The 26,541-nt window shown below is 35.5% G+C and overlaps 1 pseudogene across 1 annotated transcript in view; it reads left to right on the top strand.

Annotated features, from left to right (window-relative positions):
• Positions 1-19,184, top strand: part of LOC145297718 (casein kinase I pseudogene) — a 95,676-nt pseudogene extending 76,492 nt beyond the window's left edge. Inside the window, exon 2 of the transcript XR_013870313.1 lies at positions 8,687-19,184. The product of XR_013870313.1 is annotated as a casein kinase I pseudogene (transcript). The remainder of the gene's footprint in view (positions 1-8,686) is intronic.
• Positions 19,185-26,541: the final 7,357 nt, after the last annotated feature.

The following is a 26,541-nucleotide window of genomic DNA, read 5'->3' as shown; positions in this document are numbered from 1 at the left end:
TCCCTGATAAAATTTTCGCAGATGGGTATATTTGCCGATGACACTACTCTATAACAGGCATGAGGTGGAAAACAAATGAACACATATCTAAGGAAATGGCAGAAACACTAGAAAATGACCTCCAATCTGTAATGGAATGGGTACAAAAATGGATGGTCACATTCAATGCTGCCAAGACTAAGCTTGTTTCCTTCAATAACTACAAGAAACCTTCTCTATCACCAATAGCAATGGCCAAGAACACATTGCCTGAAAGTACTTCTTTTAAACTCATCGACCTAACGTTTACAGGAAACATGGACTGGAATATATACATTGAGAGCATTGCTAAGGCTGCTGCAAAGAAGGTGGGCTTTCTCTGTGTTAGAAAATTACTTACGCCTGAAAGTATCCTGTACCTCTATAAGGCCACCATTCGCCCATGTATGGAGTATTGTTGTCACATTTGGGCTAGTGCATCTGCTGCTTCTCTCTCACTCCTGGAGAGGGTTCAAAAGAGAGTCGCCAACCTGATAGGTCCTGAACTGTCATCTAGACTTCAGCCTCTATCCCATCGACAAAATGTTGCATCCTTCTACCTGTTCTACAAATACTTTAATGGTGAATGCTCTGATGAACTGCAAGCACTTGTACCTCCTCGATGTGACTACCCCTGACAAACCCAACATGCAGCTAAGTCCCACCCCTTTACAGTAGAGATCACTAGGTGTAAGAAAGCCTTTTACTGCATTAGTTTCTTCCCCAGAACTGCAAGTCTTTGGAACTCCCTTCCGGGATTCTGCTTTCCCAACTGTACTGATATGCAGAAGTTCAAGTGTAATGTGACAAACATCTCTTTACTCATCTCCCTTCATAATGCCCCCGCAATTATGTCCCCTGACAGTAGCCCCCTACTTCAAAGTGGCACTGTACCTTGTTTGGGGTGAAAATTAAATAATAAAATAAATAAATGCTTTTAGAATTATCATTGGAGAGATTGCAGATACTAGGATGTGTTAAGTTTTTGTCAAAAAAATATACTAGCATGTTTGCCATGCAGGTGCTGTGGAATGAGATGCCATGTTAAAAAAAAAAGACCGTCAGCGAGTGCTAGTTTCCCTTGGAGGTGCACTGATACTAAATGCAGGCAGTGAACCTCCTTGTGTCATGGTACTAATCTAAATTGGAAATTCTGAAAAATCTATTTATGGTCTCACGATATGACCACCACTAAAATTCTCTGGCAGTAATGTGGGATCTGTTATGATCATACTGTGACACTGTAGGAATTTTATGAGGAACATTTGCCAGTACTATTTCCTGAAGAATCTCCAGCTGCTGGGAAAATGGTTAGATCATTCTACTGCTCCAGTAGATATGTCACTGCCGATGCAATTCTCTATCTGTACAAGAGCGAAGTATGTCCTAGGATGGAGTACTGTTACAACATCCGGGTAATAGCTGCTAGAAGTGTCTTATCTTGCCTTGACAGAGTTCAAAGTAGACTGCATAGCCTAGTAAAGGATGCCCTTTTCTCTTCTCTGAAACTCTTCTCACAGAAGAGACATTACGAGTCTCTGCTTTATCGTTATTTTCACGGCTCATTTATGCCCCCCCTCCTTGCCAAATTTTCACACAAACACTTGTCTAGCTGAAACCACTATCAATAATTTCCCCCACTCTTTATCTGTGCCTAAACCTAAACGCAGATTCCATGAACAAAGCTTCTTTCTTATAACTGTACGCCTGTGAAACTCTCATTTTCCTGTTTTTCAACTGACTGTTAATGGTCATCTGCAAGTCCAATGTAAACAAGTTCTTGATGAGTCGTTCTCTTAAGTAATCCAATTTACCAAATTTCTATTACTAACAATTACTACAATATTATCCCATTGACTACCGTACACTCATTAACCCTTATCGTTGATAAGTGGTGACGCCTTTATAAAAAAAAAAAAAAAAAAAAAAAAAAGCTTAGAGGCCTAGGGCCACAATCAAAATTGAGGAGTGCATTCAACCAACAAAAAAACAATGTTGGCCGGTTTCTCAAACTGCTCTGGGTCTTTAGTTGATATGACACCACCGAGAAAGAGGGTTTCTTGATCAATATACCTAACTGGAAAGCAGAAATCCTCCTTCCTTTTAATTAAGAAATATATTCTATCGGAGACCACGGTTGAATCAGACTGTTGGAAGGCCTGCAGTAATTTAGAAGGGTTTCACCATTTAACATAAATCACAGCCTTCATTTTGTAGACTCTTCAACGAAGATTACAACAAATCATGTGGAAGGAGATGCATCATTGCGGTGATGGGACAGGGGTGGAGCTTAGTTGACGAAGTGGGACCTATTAGGTTTAAGACTTTTACCCTATCCAAGAGGGAGAGATTAGTGAAATGCACCAGTTCAGTACCAATATATATATATATATATATATTGTAATTCAATGAATTTCAAAAAACTCTCATTGAAATGAAGTGATTGAGTTTCATATCAAAGAATTTTTATTATTCTAAGCAAGACAAAGAATGCTTTAGAAAATTAATCTCCTTTACCTATAGGGTTTCGATGTCTACCATCTCATCAGAGAAGAGAAAATATTAGCAAATACTTATAAAGGTATGCACCCTATTTGCTAAAGTCAGTGAGACCTGGAAAGTCAAAGTCAAAATAACAAATTTATCAGAAGACCCGTAGCAGGAGGATTTGCAGAAAAAGGATGTTTTTTTAGATCCAGCTTGCTTGGTAAAATCCATGTTATACGTTCTTTATATCCGTTTGGTAATAAGGTCCAAGTTATATATTGGGTAATCTGCATAGCTGTGTAGATATCTGAATCGGGCAAGCGCTTGTATAAATCAAATCGGATATCTACATATCAGCGGAAAATACAAAAATTGGGTCATGTATTTCATTGTAATTTATTTTATTTAATTTTCTACTAAAAATTACAGAAAAGTATTAATATATTCTGCCTTTAAAATTCAGGGGTTTATCTTTCTAGAAAAAAATGTTCAGAAATAATGGATTTTAATAGATTTTAATTAGTTAAAAAAAAAATTAAAAAAAAAATAGCAACTTGGTTTTTCTCAATCTATTGTTGGCCGTTGCTAGATAAGCCTTTTTTAAGCCTTTTTTTTTTTTTTTTTTTTCTTTCTTTAGTCATTAAGGTCCCTCGAGGATAGGGGGTATGTTTTGTTTGGCCATTTTTGCCCATACCTAATTAACATGATTTCGTGATGGAAAATTTTTCCCTAATTTATTTAAATTATGTAAGTACAGAATAGTTAACAAAGCCTCTACCTCCCATGTTAAGAATGGCTTTCTAGATATTTCAGCACGACCTGTAAAATAGATTTAGAAAGCCATTCTTAACATGGGGAGGGAGGGGCTTCATTAACTATTCTGTACTTTCATCTAACAATTTAATAAAAAAAAGATTAGTACAAAACTTGGCAAACCAGAAGAGTAAGAGATCCAAAACAGAAATTCTTTAATGTTAGAAACTAAATCTGACCAAACACCATTTGTTCACTAAGTTGGGTACTGTTCTGGTTTACCATATTGTTTTTAAACTTTCATTTTGGTAGATGTTAATCATAACAATATAAGTATTTATGCAGGATAAGACTTCCTTTTTAGATTTCCAATTTCTGCATAAGTACAGCGCTATAAATGATTTTAAAGGAAATAGTTGGGAAATTAGTGCTACTGGACTATTTAACGTTTTCTGTTTTCAGATGCTGGGATTGGACACCTTCATTTACCGGTTCAATACTTATGCAAAGATACCATGGTGAAAAAAATGTTTAGAACCCCATTCTTAACAGAGGGGTGTTTGGTGCGGGTTCAGATCAGAATTGCACTTATTTAAAAAAAAAAAAAAAATCTTTGAGATATGTTCTCGTCACGGAACAAAAATGTAATATTCCCAAAATCACAAATTGATCAAGTATTTTTTTTTTTATTTTTTTTTTTTTTTAATTGTATTGAACAAAGGACTGATTTTGACCTCAACACTTCAATTTTCAGTGTCTCTCCTTTATTTTATCAGATTTAATCATGGCTGTTAAAAACACTACTTGCTTACTCATAAAAGTTGATTTTCTTGAATATAAAAAAATTACTTTATCAAATTACATGATTTTTATTTTATGTATTTTATTTTATGTATGTATGCAATCTCCATTCCGTGACTGGTACGTACATCATACAGACTTTACTGTATTTTCTGTACTTCTAATTGCTGCCATAAGTGCAAATTCTGAATATGCACTGGAGGTTTTTCAACTTTTCTACTGGTACTTAAAAATTTAAAAATACCATTTAACTTATATATGATTTTCAAGTTAAATTTATATATATATATATATATATATATATATATATATAGTAATTTATAAAATATATATGGCGATTAAGCTACACTGAATATTCTGCGTTTCATCCAACTATAGGATTCGTCAGGCTTATGCGCCTGACGAATCCTATAGTTGGATGAAACGCAGAATATTCAGTGTAGCTTAATCGCCATATATATTTTATAAATTACTAACTAGCTCTACCTACGTATTGAGCACTTTTGAAGTAAATACTTAAAGTTTACGCATAAATCTATACTTTCGTATAGTAAATTTATGTGAATAAATGAAATAGTTATATATATAGTCTGGTACCTACTCTACTCTATTCATTTTTAAGTTGCTGTAAATGTCGGTTTTGAGCAAAGTGATCATCTTGTTTTATTTCCTGATAAATAAATCACACTCGATTCTTGATTACATTAGATTTTTTTTAAAAAGGTTATCTTGCTGCTTTCATTCAAGTTACTCGGAACTTTGCAAAAAGAAAGAGTAAATGGAAACGGTGTCTACAGAGTTTTATTTATTTTTTTTTTTACTCGCGTTCACCCCTACCATAGCATATTTCCACTTGGACATAAGGGACTATGCCCATGAAAGATTAACTCTGCAACCTCTCTCCCACAGAAGAGACGTTGCGAGCCTATCCTTGTTTTATCGTTATTTCCATGGCAGGTGCTCGTCTGAACTCCAATCTCTGGTCCCCCCTCGCCAATCTTTCACGAAAAATACCCGTCTAGCCAAATCCACTGTGAAAAATTCCCCCCACTATTTATCTGTGCCTAAATCAAAACGTAGATTCCATGAACAAAGCTTCTTTCTTAGAACTGCACGCCTGTGGAACTCTGTTCCGTCTGCCTGATTACAACTTGGATATGTTCAAGTCCAACGTTAACAAATTCCTAATGAACCGCCCCCCCCCCCTTAAGTAAACACTTAATCAAATCTCCACACTAACGTAATGTACTTGTAATAACCCTTATCCCTGAGTGGCTTCCGGGCCTTGATAAGTGGTGACCACTGTGTAAAAAAAAAAAAAAAAAAAAAAAAAAAAAAAAAAAAAAAAAAAAAAAAATTGGTTTGTGTTACAGTTAAGCTTCTGCATATCAGTACAGTCAAAGAAGCAGGAAGGGAATTCCAAAGTCTAGCTGTCCAAAAGAAGAAACTATTAGAGTAGAAATCTTTTTGCCATTTAGGGACCTCAATAGTGAAGGGGTGAGATTTTGTTGCTAAGCGGATTTGTCGGGGATATGTTTGTTGAGGGGACATAAGTTCGAGTTCATCAAAACACATTCCATTAAAATATTTAAAAAAAAAAAAAAAAAGGCACAGATGCAATATTGTGGGGATGGGACAGGGGTTGGAGCTTAGTTGACAAAGATAGACCTATTAGGTTGAAGACTCTTTTTTGGACCCTATCTAAGCGGGAAAGATTAGTGATAGATTCACCAGTTCAGATGTGGCAACAATACTCCATGCATGGGCGAATGGTGCCTTGTAGAGGCACAGGATACTCTCAGGTGAGAAGTTTTCTAGCTCGATAGAGGAAATGTCCTCTTGTTCCAGTTCATATTCTATTATGAATTTTTTTTTTTTTTTTTTCCTGGTTTTCTTTGTTTCCACAATCCAAGATGACAACCAGATTCATTTTAATTTTTGGTGCTTGCACATAATGGTAGATTTTGAAATAAATGCATGATTTTTGTTTACATTGGTGATCCCTTCCGGGTTCCTGCTTTCCCCAACTGTACTGACATGCAGAAGTTCAAGTGTAACGTGAACCAACATCTTGCTACCCAACTCCCCACATAGTACCCCTGTAGCTTATGCCCCTGATAGTAGCCCCCTACATCAAAGTGACAATCTGCCTTGTTTGGGGTGAAAATGTAATTAAAAAAAAAAAATTTTTAAATGTGTTTCATTAATTTATTTATTGTGGACTTAGTTGTTGTTTCACAACGTTTCGGTCAACTATTCCTCTGGCCTTCGTCAGGTGGTAACCGTGACGAGAAAGGAACTTCGAATCTCCTTAGCAATTATTGCTTTCCATAGTTGTCATCTCACCATGTTTTTGGCCAAGTGAGCCTCTGGCTGGCTAGGATTGAAACCGCTATCTTCAGACAATTCTCACCTGGAACCGTAGAGATTCAATGTTTCTATCCATTGCGCCACAGGCCCTGAAGAGCAATCAAAGTTGAATTTTTTTGGTCTTATAAATCCACGTTTATTTATTATCTGATCTTCCAATACTCATCTCAATAATGAATTCCAATTAAATAATATATACCATTCGGTACGGACCCGACCATGGATGATCAGATAATAAATAAATGTGGATTTATAAGACCAAAAAATGCAACCTTGATCGCCCTTCGTGGCGCAGTGAATAGACGTTAAATCTCTACAGTTCTAGGTGAGAATTGTCTAAAGATAATGATTTCAATACTACCCAAAGCCAGCCAGAGGCTTACTTGGCCAAAAAGATAAGACGACAACAACTATGGATGGCAGTAATTGCTGAGAATGCAGTGAGATTCGGAGTTCCTATCCTGTTGCAGTTACCACCTGATGAAGGCCAGAGGAATAGTTGCCTGAAACAACTAATATAATAGTCCACATTAAATAAATTAATAATACTCATCTCAATAAAGAATTCCAATTAAATGATATATACAATGCATTTCAATTGATAACATTACTTGCATGTCATGTTGAAATTTGTATAAATTATGAAAAATTATCCAGTAGATGTTCTAAAAGTAGATTAAATAATAAAGTAAGCCACGATTACGTTCCCATATATATCGTGTTTAAAACTGGCAGACTCTTGATTTAAGTCAAAGGTTATCTCTTGTTTGTTATACTGAATTGATTGCACAACTTTTCCACATTAAACCATTCAATAAATTTTATTATAATTATTTTTCTATTGGAGATTTTTTTTTTTTTTTTTTTTTTTTTTTAAACTGTATACTAATTCCCCTATGACACGTAAGTGCATAATGTTTTGCCCTGAAATACGTTGATTTAAAAAGATCACAAATATAAATGAGCATTCATCGCATTTCAGGTGAAAATATACGTATCATTTTGAAATAAGTATAAATTCCAAAAATTAGGAAAATGATCCCATAAATAAAAAAATAATTTATGGAATTAGTTTTAAGTTTTAATGTGGAAAAGTTCTGAATCAAGAGGAAATCGCTCAATTGGATTATCTAGTATTTCAAAATGCAAAATGTCTGACTTACTGTGGATGATTTGTTTTGTAAAAACTGAATCTACCACATCTACTGGATTATTTTTATAGATTTTTGAAATTTATACAAATTTCGACATGACACATGAGTACAATATTTTCATCTGAAATGTTCGTTTAAAAAATCCACTATTCTGCACAAGTGTTGTGTAGCGGGTCGGGGGGTTCATATTGGAGCATATAGCAGGGACATATATAACGGGACACTCATAATACACGAATAACGATGGTGATGACAATTCTGAGGGGAAGACATTCTGATATCAGACTGGGATGATTCTTGGGGACTTCATTTTAATACGGACTGGGAGATATGACGCAACAGTTCTTAACACAAGAAGATGATGATAAAACATGTTTACCTTTTCGGTTGTGAGGAATGACGACAAGAGACAAATAGTTAAACATAGATGGTTTCTTTATTATTCAACCGGCTGATCGGTGATGTCAGGAACTCAAGCCTTTTCGACTACATGGTCTATTCTCCTCCCTTCACTTCTAAGGGACTCTCTTCTCGATCTCTTCTGATTCTCTCTTTGACTCTCACTCTCTAACTTTGAACCCTTGATTCCTATATTGAGAAATCTCTTTTGTTTATGACATCAGAAGTGTTTACCAATGTGACTACTTTCATGTGGATTTACAAATGTTTGTCCAAACACACTTTTGGCAAACAATGAATCCTCAATTCTAATTGTTTAATATCTAACCTATTTTTAAACAATTTTTACTTCGCATTGTCCATTCTTTTAACTGACATATTTAATATCCAGTTATCCTAAAAGAATGGACAATCGCTTTTTCCGACGTAAATAATATTTAGCTATTTTAATAGAATTAACAATGGACTGAAATCCTTAAGATTCCAATTTCCATTATCTTTAAAACTTGCCTACAGGGTTCGATTCTAGCCTTTTCCTAATATCGTTTTCACTTATCTAGTATGTCTTACTTACATGAGAAGGGGACATTCCTTTCATGTAACACAAGAACCTAATTTTTTGCTTATTATTGTATTGGAATTCCTGCTTTTGTTGCCTTCGATCCAAAATTACATCCAGATCTTTTTTTTTTTTTTTGTAATAGAAAATGGATTTCATTTGTGATTTAATCAACCAACCAACAATGTTTGTAATGCGTCGTAGGGAGCCTGACCAAAGCGGGTTACTGATCGGTGAGAAGTATCGCCTTGTACGTAAGATTGGCAGTGGGTCGTTCGGTGATATTTACCTTGGAATCAACATAACGAGCGGTGAAGAGCTGGCTGTTAAATTGGAATCCGTCAAGGCTCGACACCCGCAACTCTTGTATGAAAGTAAGTTGTATAAAATCTTACAGGGTGGGATTGGTATTCCACACGGCCGCTGGTATAAGCAAGAACGTGATTACAATATTCTAGTTATGGATTTATTGGGATCGAACCTTCAGTCCTTATTTAATTTTTGTTCTAAGCGATTCACATTGAAGACCGTTCTCATGATTGCCGACCAGATGCTAAATCGGATTGAATATATGCACAAGAAGAACTTTATCCATCGCGATATCAAACCTGAAAATTTTCTGATGGGAATCGGTCGACATTGCAACAGTGTTCATGATTGACTTCGGTTTTGCAAAGAAATATCGTGACTGCAGGACACGTCAGCATATCGCTTACCGTGATGGCAGGCAGCTCATGGGTACACCTCGTTATGCCAGCATCAATGCTCACAAAGGGATCCAACAGAGTCGACGGGACGACCTGGAGTCCCTCGGCTATGTCCTCATGTACTTCATTCGAGGCAATCTACCCTGGCAAGGATCTGCCACCAATTCGAGAATAAAATGTCTACGCCCATTGAGACACTGTGTGAAGGGTTCCCGGCTGAATTTGCCACGTATTTGAATTACTGTCGGGATCTACGCTTTGATCAGGACCCCGATTATATGTACCTCCGGCAACTTTTCCGTAATCTCTTCAGCACAGAAAACTATGAGTACGATTGTATGTACGACTGGAAAATATTGGAACAAAAGCGGCAGAGCAGTGCTGGCCAACAACTAACAGTTACGCAGGCCCAAGCTGATTGCTAAAGAGAGCACAAAAATCCAATTTAAAATTCAGAAAGTTGAAAGAAAAGGCAGTTAGACACGATCGTTGGAGAAAACGCAAAAATTTAATTTAAAATAGAAAAACCAAAGTCTCTTCCCCCCTCTCTCTCTCTCTAAAAATACATACAATTTGAAATTTCAATAGTTCTAAGTAATGATTTAGAAAAGTAAAATGGAAAGGCTCCAGCTCTTGTTCCACAAAAAAAAAAAAGAATGCTTAAAGACAGCAACAAAAAAAATGTTAGCAAATGTACAATTTAAAATAATCGGTAAGGGGAAGAGGAAAAAAAGTACTGGAATGTCTTTAACTGCATTAAAAAAAAAAAAAAAAAAAAAAAAATTATAAATATCTGGTAGTTATGGAAAATTCTGAAATTTCTTTTTTTGGACATACCCAGACCTTTTCATAAGCAACAAAATAAAAAAAAAAAGAAAGAAAAAAAAATATTTTATGACTTAATAAAAAAAATACTAAAGGGAAAAAAGAACGAATGTTTTCTTTTTCATTTACAGACAAAAAAAAAAAAAAAAGGTTCTTTATATTTTTATTTATAACAATTTAAAAAAAAAATAAAACGTCATGGTCAAATGTAGTGCAAAGATTTCTTTTAATAGTTAATTGATTTAAAAAAAATCTTTTTAACTTACTAACACTATTTCAAGAATTTCCATCCTCCTCACCATATATACACAGACGGCAAAATGGAAGTCCGCACTTTTAATTCTTTTCAAAAACTGCAAATTTAAGCTAAATTTAATGTAACTGTTTAAACAAACTATACCTCATTTGATTCGCCTTTTATTCCTCTATAAATTTACCTGTATATATTTGACATTTAATTGAAATATTCTAGTGTTCACGTCAATTTAAAAAAAAATAACTTCAAATTGAGGAGGCAAAATGAAAGTCCACACAATGGAAAATTGTTATTCAAATGTAATATCAGGACATTAATGCAACACAAATACAACAGGAACACATTGAACTAGTTAATATTTAGTAGCATAGCCCTTCTGCAATTTGACAGCCTGCAATCTTTTGCGAATTCCTTGAATTAGACGGCAACAATACTCTGGGGAAAGGGCATCCTATTTTTCTTTAATTTCTTCCAAATTTGAAATTTTAACATTGCGTAGCTGTTGCTTGATGTAATTGCATACGTTTTGATAGGATTAAGGCCTGGCGATTGTGCAGGTTAATTCAAACATGGAATATCATGCTTTTCCAGGAACCTCTTGACATTGCCAACTGTGTGAATGGGAGCAATATCCTGCATGAAGATGGGATTATCATCCAAATTCCGACCAAAGTAGGGTAGAAAATGCTCAGTCACTATATTAATGTACTTGGTCGAATTAATTCGACCTTGCAAGCGAACTATAGGCTCTATACTAATAATGTGCCACACTTAAAATGAACCTTCACCACCTTTCAGTATTGAAACTGAGCACCTAGGATTAAATTCATCTTTCCTCCGACAGACGTACTGCCTACCATCACTGTCTAGCCTATTGGACTTGCTTTCATCGCTAAAAAGCACTTTTGACCAATATGAAGAGTCGTGATTTTCATTGCATCTGACGAAGTTCAGACAACGCTTTCTATTCTTTACAGAAATCATTGGCTTGTGTCTTGCAACATATCCTCGCAAATTAAGTTCTTTTAATCTGTTCTTGACAGTAGAAAGAGAGCACTTTTTAACAAGATTGCACTGTTGTTGGATTTGGAGAGCCGTTTCAAATCTGTTTCTTAGGCTGCAGATCTTGATAGCATTGTCTTCCCTGTTAGAAGTAACTCTAGTACAACCAGATTTTGGGGCATCACAAACACTGCCAGTGTTTTGGTGCTTTTGAATAGTCTTTCGTACTGTTTTCTTATCACATTTCAATCTGTGGCCGATTTCTCAATTGGATAAACCAGAAAGGTGGAGATTAATGAGCTCCTGACGATCACTAAGAGAAAGTCGCGGTATATGGACTAAATCTTAAGTTGTATAACCTGGAACAACAACAATTACGATTAGAAATGCTTTGTTGCCGTTGGTGGATATTTTAAACTGATTTAGGGGCGAAAACTTAAGCTGGTTTAACCGAATTTGTTGCTGCGGACTTTTTTTGCCTCCTCAATTTGAAGTAATTTTTTTAAAATTGACTTGGAACACTAGAATATTTCAATTAAAAGAAAATTTGAACAAGTAAATTTATAGAGAAATAAAAGGCGAATCAAATGAGGTATAGTTTGTTTAAACAGTTACATTAAATTTGCAGTTTTTGAAAAAATTACAAGTGCAGACTTTCTTTTTGCCGGCACTGTATGTATGTATGTATGTATATATATATGGCCTGGCAAAGCTACAGGGGAGGCAACTAAGCAAAAAAAAAAAAAACATAAGGAAAACTATATGCCATCGACATGACACTATATATATACAAATGTAGGCAAATTTGGGCATATTTTATTAGTTTGAAAATATAGGTTCTTTTTTACCAAGTGTCAAAATTTTAACTATAGAATAGTATTATAATCTTCAAAATGCCTACAAATTTTCATGTGGTTTCGTCCCATAGAATCAAACATATTAGCATTTCAATATTCAATTTGGTTACGAGTATAGATATGTCCATATATGGATATACCACTTTTTTTTTTCTTTTTGCAATTAAACACAAATTAAAACAGAAAAACGAACGAATGTTATGTGAAAAATGGCTTAAATAATACAGGGTTCAATATTTAAATGTAAATCGAAAAAGAAAAAAAAAAAACACATCTCACACCACGATTCGAACCCAAGACGTTTAGATAATGAACCAACCCTTAACTACCTACGTTAAAGCGGCGTATATAAAGTTTGTTCGGTTTATCAACTATTTAAAGTAAATCAGGTCATGACGTCATCTGACGCATGCGTTGTTGACCCTCCACCCTGTCGAATCTGTCTAGACCTCTCTCTCTCTCTCTCTCTCTCTCTCTCTATATATATATATATATATATATATATATATATATATATAAATATAAAAATGGCGTCTGGCTGTTTTTATTTTTAAAAACTTTGTTCGTTAATTTTTTTTTTTTTTTTTTTTTTTTTTTTACTTCACATGTTTGGCTTATTATTTTTCGCTTAACTATTTTGAATGTGGTAATAACTTTGGTAACGTTGCCATAGCGTAGAAGTTCATAGTTTAGCTCTAATTATTATTTTTTTTTTTTTTTTTTTTTTTTTTTTGCCGATAACATTTTTAAATTGTAAATTAAGACCGCCATTAGAGGTTGCTGACGTCAAGATCACGTGACATGACTCAGCGGGTTTTAAATACAAGTTGACCCAAAATAAACAGCCGCGTGTATACTTTATGTAGAAGACTTGGCGGCCGTATTTTTTGGGGCAGTTATAAATCGATTTAAAAATATGTAATGTTTAACATTAAAATGTTACTCCCCCCCCCTCCCCTGCAGAAAATCGATCAGTTGACGCACTTCTGATGGTCACTTTGGGCCAATTTTTCGATATTTGTCGTCCGGAAGGTGGGGCTTTCAGATGAGACCAAGTTTGTGATTTTTTGTTGTCTGTCAAAAGTTTTTAGCAGACACACAAACAAACATACACACATTTTCGCTTTTATATATATATAGACTAGGGGGGGGTATCCGGCGTTGACCAGGTGTTTGGAGGTGTGTGTGGTTTTGGGTAAATCAAAACATCCGGGTGTTTGTGTCGGGGGGAGGGGTAAAATAAAAAAGTTTTGGTAGGTAAGTATGAGGGATCGAACCCGAACCCTTGAGGCAGAGTTAGAAAATTAAAGTGAAAAAAACGTGCGATGTTAACCACTGGGCCACCACAAAATACTAACGGAAACACGTTTGAATATATTTAAGTATTTAGAATTGGTAGGTGGCCATATTTAATTACTTAATGAGGTCAACTTCGACTGCGGGGCAGTATTTTATTTACTGTGGGAACGCTTTTTTTATTTTTATTTATTTATTTATTTATTTTTTTTTTTTCCCCAGATGTTGGGGGGAGACCAGCTTCCCATAACAAGAGAATTGTCCAAATTGAATAAAAATTGTCTGATATAAGGAAAAACTCCACATTGGTCAAAGCTGGATTGCTTTCGGACGTTTCCAGCGATCGCAACCAGAACAACACCGCCAGAATTAATTTCGCTTTTATTATATCACACATGCGGCGATCGGAAAATGTTGAATATCTATCTTGTCAAAGTCAAAGGGTTAAAAAGTTTTGGTATGTAGGTAGGGTCGAACCCAAAGCCCTGAGGTGAAGCTGAAAAATAAAATGTGAAAAAAAAAAAAAGCATGATACGTTAACCAATCGGCCAGCAAGAAAGAGTTACTGAAAGACGTTTGAATTTATTTAAGGAAGAGAATTGACAGGTGCCCGCACCTAATGACTTAATGAGGTCAAGTGGAAATCGTGGAGTTAACATTTTCTGCGAGTGTTATGATGACATAAACAATAGGTAGTCTGCGGGACAGTTTTTAATGAGATCAATAACTCGGTTTTTTGTTTTTACCCAACTTTGGGGAAAACCAGCTCCCTGTTTAGTAGGGGGGTGTCCAGACGAAAGCAATTGTTTGATATGAAGCTAAAAAGTCGACATTGACTAAACGCTTACATCACTTTTTGGAGACCACCAGAAACTGCCGATTCTAATCCAGTTTCGCTTTTTTATACTGAAAAGCGAAAGATACACGCGACAATCTAAAAATCTTGAAAAAAATAGCATGTGAAAGTCAGGCAAATTAAATATACAGGCGACCCCCCCCCCCCCGTTCGTAACTCTTAGATATTATCATTTAGACAGCATATAAAAAGTCTTAAGGAATGAGCCGACTGAGAAGTACAGCGAAGAAAGTTTTTTGCAGAGATATACAAAAAGTGAAAATACATAAACACATTTTCGCTTTTTTATTTATAGATGGTTTTAATGGTTAGTGAGGCTAACTACATGGGGTGTACCATCCAGCGCTTGGAGGGAGAATTCTGAACATCCCTCCCCCTTGATACACAGGCACAGAAAATGACCAACATCTAAATGTTCACAACTCTGCATTGAAGGGTATAAGGCTTTCTTTACGTTGCACAGAGGACATTCAAAGATGCATTTTAAAAATTCTGGAAACGGTTGCTATCAATTTACAACAACCGTCTCTGTGCAAGCAGAAGTGTACACCCACAATTTGGAGCTTATGGGTGTATGTTCAGAAATAATATATCTATATTATATAGTATATTGTGAAGTTTAATCTGACTTGAACAATGGTTAGACATCTAATAGTACACTGCTAGTCTTTATCAGGTTGACAAAGTTCTTGCGGTTTTTAACTTTTAAATTCAGATGAACATATCTCGGCTCAAACAAAAATTTATTGATCAAAATAAGCACCTACGCAAAACCAGTGTAATAAGATGGCAGTAACGTAAAAATCTTGCGCTCTGGTGACAATGTAGTTGCTGAAGGCATTTTTGATATCACTTAATTTTATGAAGAATTTCTCATGCAGAAAGTTGTTGAGATGCTTGAAAAAATTGTAGTCGGTAGGTGAGAGGTTTGGAGAGTATGGTGGATGAGGCAGTTTCGTAGTCGAATTCATTCAACTTTGGCAGGGTTGGTTTAGCAATGTGTGGTCGGCCTTTTTTGTTGACTGGTTATTGTCCAAGTTTCAGATGCATTTCATCCAATTGTTAGCAGTACTTCTTTGACATAATGGTTTCGCCTGCATTCAAACAAACTAATGGATAAGACTGGTTGCAGACCAATAAACAGTCAGCATGACCTTTTGATGCAACTCTGGCTTCGAGAAGTGTCGTGGAGCTTTGTCAGCATCTAATCACTGAGCTGAGCATCACCAGTTGTCGTAAAGAATCTACTTTGCTGATATGTTTTTATTTGCATCCTCATCAAATTCAGCAACAAGCTCTGAAGAACCTTTTTTTTCCCCCTATCTGCAAGGGATGCTCTTTTCAAAGATCTATCTTCCCTGGTGTTGTAGACATTTTATGGCCTTGTCTTTTTCTGTTTTCGAAAAATTTTGTACCTTTTAATCGTTGTTTGAACTCCTTCCTTGAACATTCCACCTTCTAGCAATTTCTACCTGAAAATATTCTTCACCAGATAAAGCAACAATTTCTGCCCTTTTAATCTCTGGAATCTGCTTCTTTGGAGGCATTTTTCAATTAAATATACTATTATAGCACTGGTAGGACTCGAATATTACCTGAAAAATAAGAAACAGCTTTTAGTATAACAATAAATCATTTTGAATATTGTAATGAATTTTGTATGAAACTCAGCTAAAACTCTTGAAAGAGGCTTTAAAACAAATAAATACTACAATCTACTGTTAAATATTTTAAATTTGCTCTCAACTGTTCACTTCACCTTAAATGTATACGTTTAAACTATTATCTAAGTTTTTTTATAGGTGCTTCATAATTTTGACCGTGTGTGATGGGACAAATTCGATTCTTTATAAATCTCTAAAATCCAAGAATATTAATTGATTTCTAATATCTAACAAATGAATGCTTAAAAAATCGATTAATCTATTTTTTGGATTTGAGAAGGGAAAAAATAATTTATATGAAACTCCGCTAAAACTCTTGAAAGAGACTTTAAAGCAAAAAAATAGTTCAGTCTACTGTTAAATATTTTATATTTGTTCTCAATTCTTCGTTGTAGGATTCTTAACATTTAAATATATTAGCTTTAAACTATTATCTAATTTATTTTTTTTATAGATGCTCCATGATTTGGGCCATAGCTATATATATATATATATAGCAGGGATACCTGACTTTGCCTGAAGTGACATGTTTCTATTAAAACTTCTCTTTCTCTCTTCCCCCTTCCTAAACCCTTCTTTCTCCTCTGCACAGACTAGCATTACAAGTTGATTTTTTTTTTCTTTTTAGATAATTATTTTAGCAACTTACCTGAAAAGAGCTATGTAAAAGATGCTTAAAACCGTTGCAATTATGCAAATACCATCAGTAGTTCAAAAGTTATGAGAATTTTAAGTGCAAAAATTTAGGCTTTTCCGTGGACATTTTTCTTTAGAAAACGTGGGCTAAATTTAAAGAAATTTGGTAATTTCGCCACCATTTATTTATTTTTCAAGCTATTTTCTTATTTTACTTATTACTCTTATGTAAAATTGTGTGCTCTTTCTGATTATGCAGTCAAGTCTGATGTATCTCTTTACCATAAGCCATGAATTATAAATTAAGATGTACAAATTTCAGTTTTTTTTTTTATACTGGCGCATGGTATCATACAGTGGGTGTCTATTCATGAACAAAACTAAGTATTATAGTGGTATTTAAGAGTAGGCATTTTTCTGCCTCCCAACCAAAGGGGAGCTTAATCTGGGGTGTAGCCATTGAATGCCTAAAGCGCATTCATGGCTAGTATTTACTACCAGGGTTGCGGAGTCGGAAGGAGTCGAAGTTTCAACTGGAGTCTGAATTTGAGGGTAACTGATTGACAGTTTGTCTTGCTGTTGTTTCCGACTGACAGTCCAGGAGCCCTAACTCTTTGGTAATATTTAGACTGGCTGCTCTATCATCAGATGTATAATATCAGGATAGTAGTAGTGCCATGTCGCACATGGAAAGGGACCCTGCTGCTATATCTGGTTGGCTTTGATGAGACCACACATTCTAGACTGGACTCCGCTAATGGACCACTGTGTGTGTATACTTGGTGTCAAAACAGGTCCACTTTGCTCAACACTCTTCCCCATACCTAACATTAAATAAAAACATAATTAAACGACAACCCAAACAAATATCACAATAAAACCAATTTGCCTTTGCCCTTGAGGCTCGCTTTCACAAATATTCGTGGGCTTAGGGGTAATCTAGATGATGTAGATATCTTGGCATTAAGTGAAACAAACTTGCTCTTCAATCCCCTTCAACTACTTTAACATGACAGGATACCTCCCTCTTTGCCATAAGGACTCGGATAGATGTATGCATGCGCTTGGAGTTTATATTCGTAGTACCCTCCTTTAAACTACAGAGAAAAATCTTGAATTGGATTACCAGGCTTTTATGTGCTTTCGACTAACATTTCATCACTGCATTAGTTACTTATATTTTCTCTGCTGTTTTTCCTCAAGTCAGGATTGTACCCTAATCGATCATGTCTCTGATAGTATAGATGCAGCACTCTCCTTGGATAGTAACGCCCAAATACATGCATTTGGTGACGTTAATGTCCACCATAAATATTGGCTTGGGTTCTCAGGTTACACAGATGCATCTGGATGCTCCACTTATAGCTTCTCTATAGCCCATTTCCCATAGACAGTAATGTTTCCAACTGGCCTACCAGATCGTGAACCTCAGCAGGTTTCACTTCTAGACCTATTCCTCACCACACTACCTGAGGATTGTGTGATTAATGCCCACAGTCAACTTGGAAATGCAGACCACCTAGTGGTATCAGTTGACGTCTCATTTAAATCCCAACTTCAAGGTGAGGAATCATTGCTGTGATACATTCATTAAAATGTATAATAAATTATTTTATTGATTTTTAGCCAAGAGGAGATATATTTTCAGTATATTTTATTCACTGTATCATTTTTCGCGCCAAAAGGATTCAATTCACATTTTGTAAACAAAACAGAAGAAAAAAGGGGAGGAGGATGCCTGCGAACAGGAGGAGAAGGGAGAGACAGATACTGTGAACAAAGAGTGGAAAAGTAAAGAGAAAAAAAAGATAGAGAAATAAACCATATATATAGAGAGAAACTGTGTAGAGAAAGAGAGATAGATCGTATAGAGAGAGAGGAGCCTGAAAAAAGTTGTCAGTAGGCAGTGGAGCTTTGCGCTTCAAAACGATAAGATGTAAGTCAGCGAAGGTCGGGTTGGCGAAGCCGGCGACGACGTGGTAGCAGCGTCGCGGAGGCAAATATCAACAACACCAGCCGATGATCAGCGGTCAAAGTTAGAATATTGACTGAATAAAAGAATGAACCCAGCGAAGGAAGGAATCATGGAGCAGTGAAACTTTTACTATAAATCAAGGACTTCGATGAGCTTCAGAAACAATACTTGGAGCAATTAACACGCACGTGCGTAATGAAACATAAATAATCCGAAGGACAAAAATATGAAAATTAACCTGCACGTGCGTAATCAAATATAAACAATTTACAGGAAAGAAATATATATAAAAAAAAAAGAGACAAAAGAAAGGTCACATTTCAAAGGACATTAAGTGAGTTTTTCAATCAAAACTTTCATTTCTCCAACATCTCTCTCTTACCCTAGAACCTGTATCTAATTGAGCAGACGATTTCTTGTTTTATGTGAACATTGACTGTTGATATATTTTTCTCTCGGTAGAATTTGAATCATTAAATCATTTCATTTAGTTAGGCATATTTAATTTTCTTTTCTTGAATTGAATTTTATATTATTTTATATAAATAAAAGTTTGTTAATTTTCCGCCGATATTTGTCCTCGTTATTTCTTATGTGATTTCGTTGTCCAGTACATTTCATTTTATTGTTGTCTTCGGAACGGTTGTCCCATTCCCATAACAACGCATTATCAAGGAACCTGAGAAACTTTATTTTTTTTTTTTTTTAAATATTTCGTTACGTCACCCATCTCTACCGTCCCCAGTAGGACTGGGATACGTCGTAACATTGCTCAAAACCACAAGGTACTACAACAGAGTTTACTGGGGAAACCATTAGGGAACACATCCAAGATGCCCCATGAACGGATATCTTCTCTCTTCCTGCTGAACAGTGTGCCAATGAGCCAACTGAATGGTGCAAAGCGGGAATTGAAGCACATGTTCCCACACAGAAGTATTATAGCAAGCCCCACTCACCCCCATGGTTCACTACAGATTGTGCAGCTGTCATTGCACAAAGACAGCATGCATTCCGCCAGTTTCGTACATCATAAGTCGAATACAAATAAAAGGCAAAATTCGAAGATGCTAGAAATAATTGTAAGAGAGAAATAGTGACAACCAAAAGAAAGCATGCTGAAATAATCGGAATGTATAGAATCGCCAAAGATAGGAACTCGTCATTTCTGAAAAATCTATACTAGTGTAGTGGATAAAGGACAATCAGTAATTTCTCCACTGAGCAACAACCAGAAGGTTGCATGCACGGCAACGGAGAACGCGGAACTGCTGTCCTGGCGATTGCCTCTAACTCCACCTTAGAGCCAACAAACAACTCCCTCCCAAATTCTATGCGGAGTGAAGCCACATTAGATGATATAAAAATCACCCTTTCTCATGTCTGTGATATCATAAACAATTTAGACACCTTAAAAGTGTGTGAGCCTGATCTCATCTCTGCTATACTAATTAAGAAAAGTTTAACTGAGCTAGCTCCCATACTTTCCATGTTCTACAATAAATGCCTTGCCTAATAGCTGGAAGATGGCCTCTGTGGTACCTAATATACAGGAATTCTGATGAAAGAACAGAACCTCTCAATTATCGCCCCATTAATCTCTTTCCCTTCTTCACTAAAATCTTTGAAACCTTAATTAATCTAGCCACCTCGCAAAAGCAAATCTTCTCTCTGACAAACAGTATGGATTCAGGCAATGTCGCTCTACTGCAGATATTTTAACATTTATCTGTGAATGCATTTACCATGTACTGGATAAAGCGGGTGGAGCCACAGCTGCAGCCCTTGATACATCCAAGGCCTTTGACAGTCGGGCACAAAGAGCTGCCAATGAAAATTAAATCGTACGGTAGAAGTGGACGTATACTAAATATAATTAGATCCATCTTAGACAATAGAAGCATACAGGTTGTCATTGATGGACATACATCCAAGCAATGTGGGAGTGTCTTAGGGGTCAATCCTTGGACCATTATTATTCTTGATATTTAAAAACGAGCTCCCTTATAATATTGTGTCTGAGATGGGTATATTTGCTGATGATACAATGCTCTATAACATGCATTAGGGAAGAAAAGATGTACATGAATCTAAGACAATGGCAGAATCGTTAGAAAATGACCTCCAGACCATCATTGAATGGAACGCAGATGGATTGTAACATTTAATGTTAGTAAAACTAAGCTGTTCTCCTTTAACAATAACAAGACGCCTCTCGAACCGTTTATATCGATGAAAAATAACACCCTACCTGAGAATTTTACCTTCAAACTCCTTTTTTTGGGACTATCTTACCATATTTTACTTTGTGGACAATATGAACTGGAACAAATACTTAGAGGATATTGCAGAGACCGCTGCAAAGATGGTGGGTTCCTTCTATCGAGCTAGAAGACTACTCACACCTGAGAGTATCCCGTACCTCTACAAGGCCATCATTCACCCATGCATGGAGTGTTGTTACCACAGCTGGGCTGGTGCATCTACCACTAGTCTCTTCCTCTTGGATAGGTTCCAAAAAAGAGTTGTCAATCTAATCGGTCCCACTTTGTCAACTAAGCTCCAGATCTTGTCACAATGTTGCATCTCCGTGCCTGTTTTAATGGAATGTGTTGATGAACTCATTGCACGTGTACCCCGTACATATCCCCAACAAACCCGTTTAGCAATAAGATCTCACTCCTTCACTGTTGAGGTTCCTAGATGCCAAAAAGCTTTCTATTCTAATAGTCTCTTCCCTTGAATAGCTAAACTTTGGAATTCCCTTCCTGCTCCCGGCTTTCCTGGTTGTACTGATATGCAGAAGTTTAAATGTAACCTAACCCAACATCTTGCTAATCTTTCCTAGACATGGTCCCAAAAAGTACCCTTTTTCATCCAAATGGTGATATGCCTTAGGAGTTAACATTAAATAAATAAATAGAGCTGGTAGAGTGTATATGTGAGTATATTTATCATACAAGTGAATATTAAACAAAAAAAATGATGTACATGAAAAGTATTTATAAAATGCTTGCTGGCTAGGTGTGGGAGGCTGGTATATGGATCTGCGGAATAAATTTTCACGTAGGGGTCAAGGAGTCTGAGTCTAAGATATCAAAGGAGTCGGAGTCAGACTTTCACCATCCGACTTTGCAACTCTGTTTACTACTTCCCTTAAAGAAAAGAAGAAAATTGAGTAGATATGAATTAATTTCAGAAATAAATCGGAGAAAATTTTTCATATAGATTTTGGATTCCTGTAAAAGATGGAAATTCCCATGGTTGACCAGAACTTATGCATTTTGGGACCAGTCCAATTTTCAATTTTGTAAATCTTTTCTATCTGACCCAAAATATATCCCTATTTTCTGAGATTCAAGCATAAATCGTACTCTACATGAATCCTCGATGTAGCTTTCACAGTACCAGGATACCAGGAATCCTGATAAGCAACAACTATATATTCACCAGTTGATGATCATTTTTGTCATTTCTATTCTGTCGTTTTACTGAAAATTCAACTATGTAAACAAAGAAATGAAATTGTAATTTTTTACCTTGTTTCCACCTTAACATTTAATGATTACTTTTAAAGGTTTTAGGGTATGCTGAAAACGAATATCGCATTTAAATTTTCTGCAAATAAATAGTTTTCCGGATATTAAGCAACGTCATTTCTTATGTTATCGCTGGTGGCTATCTTGGTACGCACAAGCGCACAAATGCAACCCCGAGAAACTATGCGCAAACCAAGATGGCCACCAGTAATAGCATAAAAAATGACATTGTTTAATATCCAGAAAGCTACTTATTTGCAGAAAATTTAAATGCGATATTCGTTTTCAGCATATCCGAAAACCTTAAAAGATAGTAATTTTAAAGAAAAGTGTTAAGGTGGAAACAAGGTAAATATTTACAAAATGCATCACAATGAAATTCTTTATTGAACTGCCTAATTATTATTGTTATTTAGATATCCCTCGGTTAAAAAAAAAAACGTGTTTGTTTTACAGATTTGAAAAATTGCTCTTGACAATGAGTTAAAAATAATAAAAAAAAAATTATACAAAATACTCTTAGAAATCCAATCAATAAATGTCACAAGGGCATTTATTAGTTGGGTTTCTAACAGTATTTTGTATATTTTTAAGTCATTGTCGAGATTTCAAAAACATGAGATATAACATGGCTATTTTTCTTGTGCTTATGTAACGCTTGACACTAATTTTCGAAATAAACATTTTACATTAATTAATCTTTTATTTATTGCGGACTATTATCCTCATTTTTTCTTAGTTGTTTCATGATGTTTCGGCCAACTATTCCTCTGGCCTTCGTCAGGTGGTAACCATGACGAAGACCAGAGGAATAGTTGGCCGAAACATCATGAAACAACTAAGATGAGGATAATAGTCCGCAAAAAAAAAAAAAAATTAATAGATAATACTCATCTCAATAATGAATTACAATTAAATAATTTTACATTAAATACACTAAAAACTTATCTTGCCTTTGGTTATATTTATTTGAGTGCTTATGCGCTTATGTTACTGTGCTATTTTTCAAATAGTATTTCCAAGTTAAATTTCAGTTTCACAATATCTTTTTATTTAATTGTAAGGTGAAAGTACAGAATAGTTAACAAAACACCCTTCTCTCCCCATGTTAAGAATGGGTTTCTAAATAATGTTATTATTTTAGCATGGTAGCATAAGTGCACAAGTACCTTTTATATTTGTTTCGTTTTTTTACCACTAAAAAACAATTTTACCTTAAGTACAAGTAAGTTATAAATACCATGATATCAGAAACGCATGTACTTAGTACATTTTGTTGTTTTTTAACGCTTTTAGTACAATGTACTAAAAGTGTTAAAAAGAACAATGGTATTGTTTGAAAATAAATTTTGAAAAACTTGAAAATAATTATTCTAAATTGACAAACCTAGAATAAAATATGACTAGTAAAACGAACACAGAAAAAGTTTTCTATTTTTAAGAGAATGCAAACAAAACAAAACTTTAGTCAGCTCAGCGCCAATTAGCGCTTAGCGAGCAGTTTTTCTATTAAGTGGATTTAAATTTCTATAAAAGATAACATTTAAAGAAATTTCCGCACAGCTAATAATTCTGAAACTATTATGTATATGAAAATGGATGATATATGCTGATTTCTCATCAATTTTTAAATATTCGTCAACTTTGCTTGGTCGTAACTTTGCTTCCTGTGGTCGTAAAAGTATAAATCAAAGTCCAGTAGAGATGGACTTCTACTTTTATATAGCCTGTAAAATTTCAGCCATAGCCAATCAAATTTGACCCCCCCCCCCGCGCATATGTATCCAAATGTAACATATGAAATGTAAACATTGAAAAAAAGTTCCCCGTTTTGCTGTCCTCATTTTTTACCGTTTTTTTTTTTTTTTTTTCATTTTTAACTTGGAGCATAAAAGAAAAATAAATTAACATCATTGGAATGTTTATTCTATTCTCTTTCCATCAATGTAATTCTTTTAAAAATCGACCCACAAATAAAAAAGATATGACTTGTTGAAGCACATAAGGCATGTAATATTGCCGATGTCCACGAAAATACAGAATACGCTTGTAATGCTACACAGACTACTCATTTTATATGTTCCTCATTATATTGGTTGGAATTTTATTTCCAAATTAGTACGTAGCACTGGATACCCCCCCCCCCACACACACACACAAACACACTCCACCCAAAAAATTAATTTTTTTTCTTTTAAATTTTAGACATTACTCATTTGCGGCAACACTGATCAAGACAATACCAACTTTGTGGGTCTTTGTTTAATAGCTTAGGACTTGTCAGCTAGACATACAAACATGCACATGTAACAAAATACCAAGATCTTATGTATGACACAAAATGAAACTGGAATCTTAGGACGATCTCTCATCGTATCAACTATACTTATGAAATCTATCAATCTATGAAATTGAGAAAGCTTGTGCGTGTAATATCTCCTCTGGGCGTGTTCATCAATCCCGGTTCACAGGATAACAAACGTAACCCAGCAGAGGGCCAGGTCGTACACGCGAGCTAGAAAATGTGCACTAACCTGAAGTCCTGGTGGCTACAGTCATAGCTTTGTCTAGTGGTAGACACCTCAAAATGTAACCAGACACTTACTGGTTATTGGAAACTACCTCTCTGATACTCTGGGCATGCAAAACGTGCATGACCCTAAGTCCGTGTGGCAATGCTTTGATTGCACTTCGGCAGGCTGTTCGTTGTCAGATGCTGCAGTTTGGAGTTCCTCCTGCAGATGCTTGGTGAATGGCTGGTCTGTCACTTCTTTCGGTGCAGTCTAGGCTGATTGTAGCTAAAATTAACCGAGTTTCAAATCAATAATTAAAAAATAACTTGGAGCTCATTTTTTTATAAACGAGAATTATTTAAAAGATCTTCATAGTAAACTTTGTACAAGGGCAGCTAAGTTCTTAGGGTTCTTGACGGCTTCGTGATGCAGGTTGTTACAACTTAGGGGTAAGAGCTTTTCAACTTTGCTCTTCTGGGGGTTTCTGCCCCCCTCCACCGGGAGCCCAAGGCGATGTGCACTCCTTGATGCCAGTCAGCAAAATCTCCCATTTCTTAGAACACAATGGTTTTTATGGAATCAGCTTCTTCCTCTCCCATCTTTTCGGGATCACTATTTCTCCTCCTCAGATTACTATTTCCTTTCTCTATCCCATTGTTTTATATTTTTCTTTTCTCCTGAATCTTTCTTTCTCTACCTAAACAATATCTCTCTATAATTTTCTTTTTCTTTTCTTTCTCTCCAACTATATAAATATATTTTGCTCTTAAAGAAACTGTATTATCAGTTATGGTCTTCCATCTTTCAGCTTAAATTCCTATCACTTGCATGGTGGTCTGGCACGTAAATATAACAGATGGCCCACTGACAATATTTTCTAGATAATAGAGCAGACTTCTCGTCACCATATCAACTTCACTTTCTATTTTCTGTCCTCCATATCAGCAATAAAGACTTTGGAGAAAAGGATGAATTCCTTAAATCCCATGTCAGATGAATTGGTGTTACACGGGCACGCAACATCATTATAGCTGTGTGTGAGAGAGAGAGAGAGCGAGAGGACAATTCTCAAGCTATATACTCAATGAAATTTTGATCTACAGACACGAAATTTACTATATAGGTTATTCAGACATGTGGAAAACTTTTTAATCCATTTCCATCCAGAAAAAAAGGGCTGTTAAGGAGTCAAAATTGAAAAATTGATACATGGGGGTCATCGGTTTTTTGTCTTTTTGCTAAGTGTTTCATGCATGTGTCGATAGTTCACATTACAGATTACTTATGTAAAGAAGTTTGAAAACACCTTTTAAAGATCGTGTCATGATGATCTAATGGTTATCGTATTTGACTCGCTGTCTTAAGGTTTTGGTTTCAATCTCAGCTCTATTTTTATTTACAAGAAGTGACGTATTTAGAAAAAAACGTAATACTCGCATGCACATGTCTCAGTTTCTGTATTAATTAAAATATAATGTTTATGCATATTTAATGACCAGGAAATGTCGGGCTGTCTGCTAGTTAGTAAATATTTTGAACATAATGACATGGCAGGCTAAATTAATTTGCAAGCAGTAAATAATTCCCCAATTAGCAGGCAAATGCCTGCCTGACTGTTTCTGGCTACCCTACTGGCGCTTTAAATTAGGGAAAAACTTTTGGTTGACTTCTTCAAAGAGTCCGTAGTCTCGTGTTAGGCAGCAGTATTCCCTTCTTCCCCAGAGTATTAGTCTCGTGGTTTATATAATAGTAAGGATAGTCCATTATGAGGGAGTGGGTAAGTCCTCATACCCCCCCCCCTTCCAAGCCTTTACTCTGCAATAAGTACTTGGTACCATTTCCTTTTTGAATCGGTGGTTAAAGGATTCATGAAT

The sequence above is a fragment of the Euprymna scolopes genome, chromosome 18 (assembly GCF_053919585.1).
Source record: "Euprymna scolopes isolate OS-2025 chromosome 18, ASM5391958v1, whole genome shotgun sequence".
Classification (NCBI taxonomy): domain Eukaryota; kingdom Metazoa; phylum Mollusca; class Cephalopoda; order Sepiida; family Sepiolidae; genus Euprymna; species Euprymna scolopes.
Note: the sequence above shows the minus strand (reverse complement) of the source record. Positions and strands in the feature narration are given on the sequence as shown.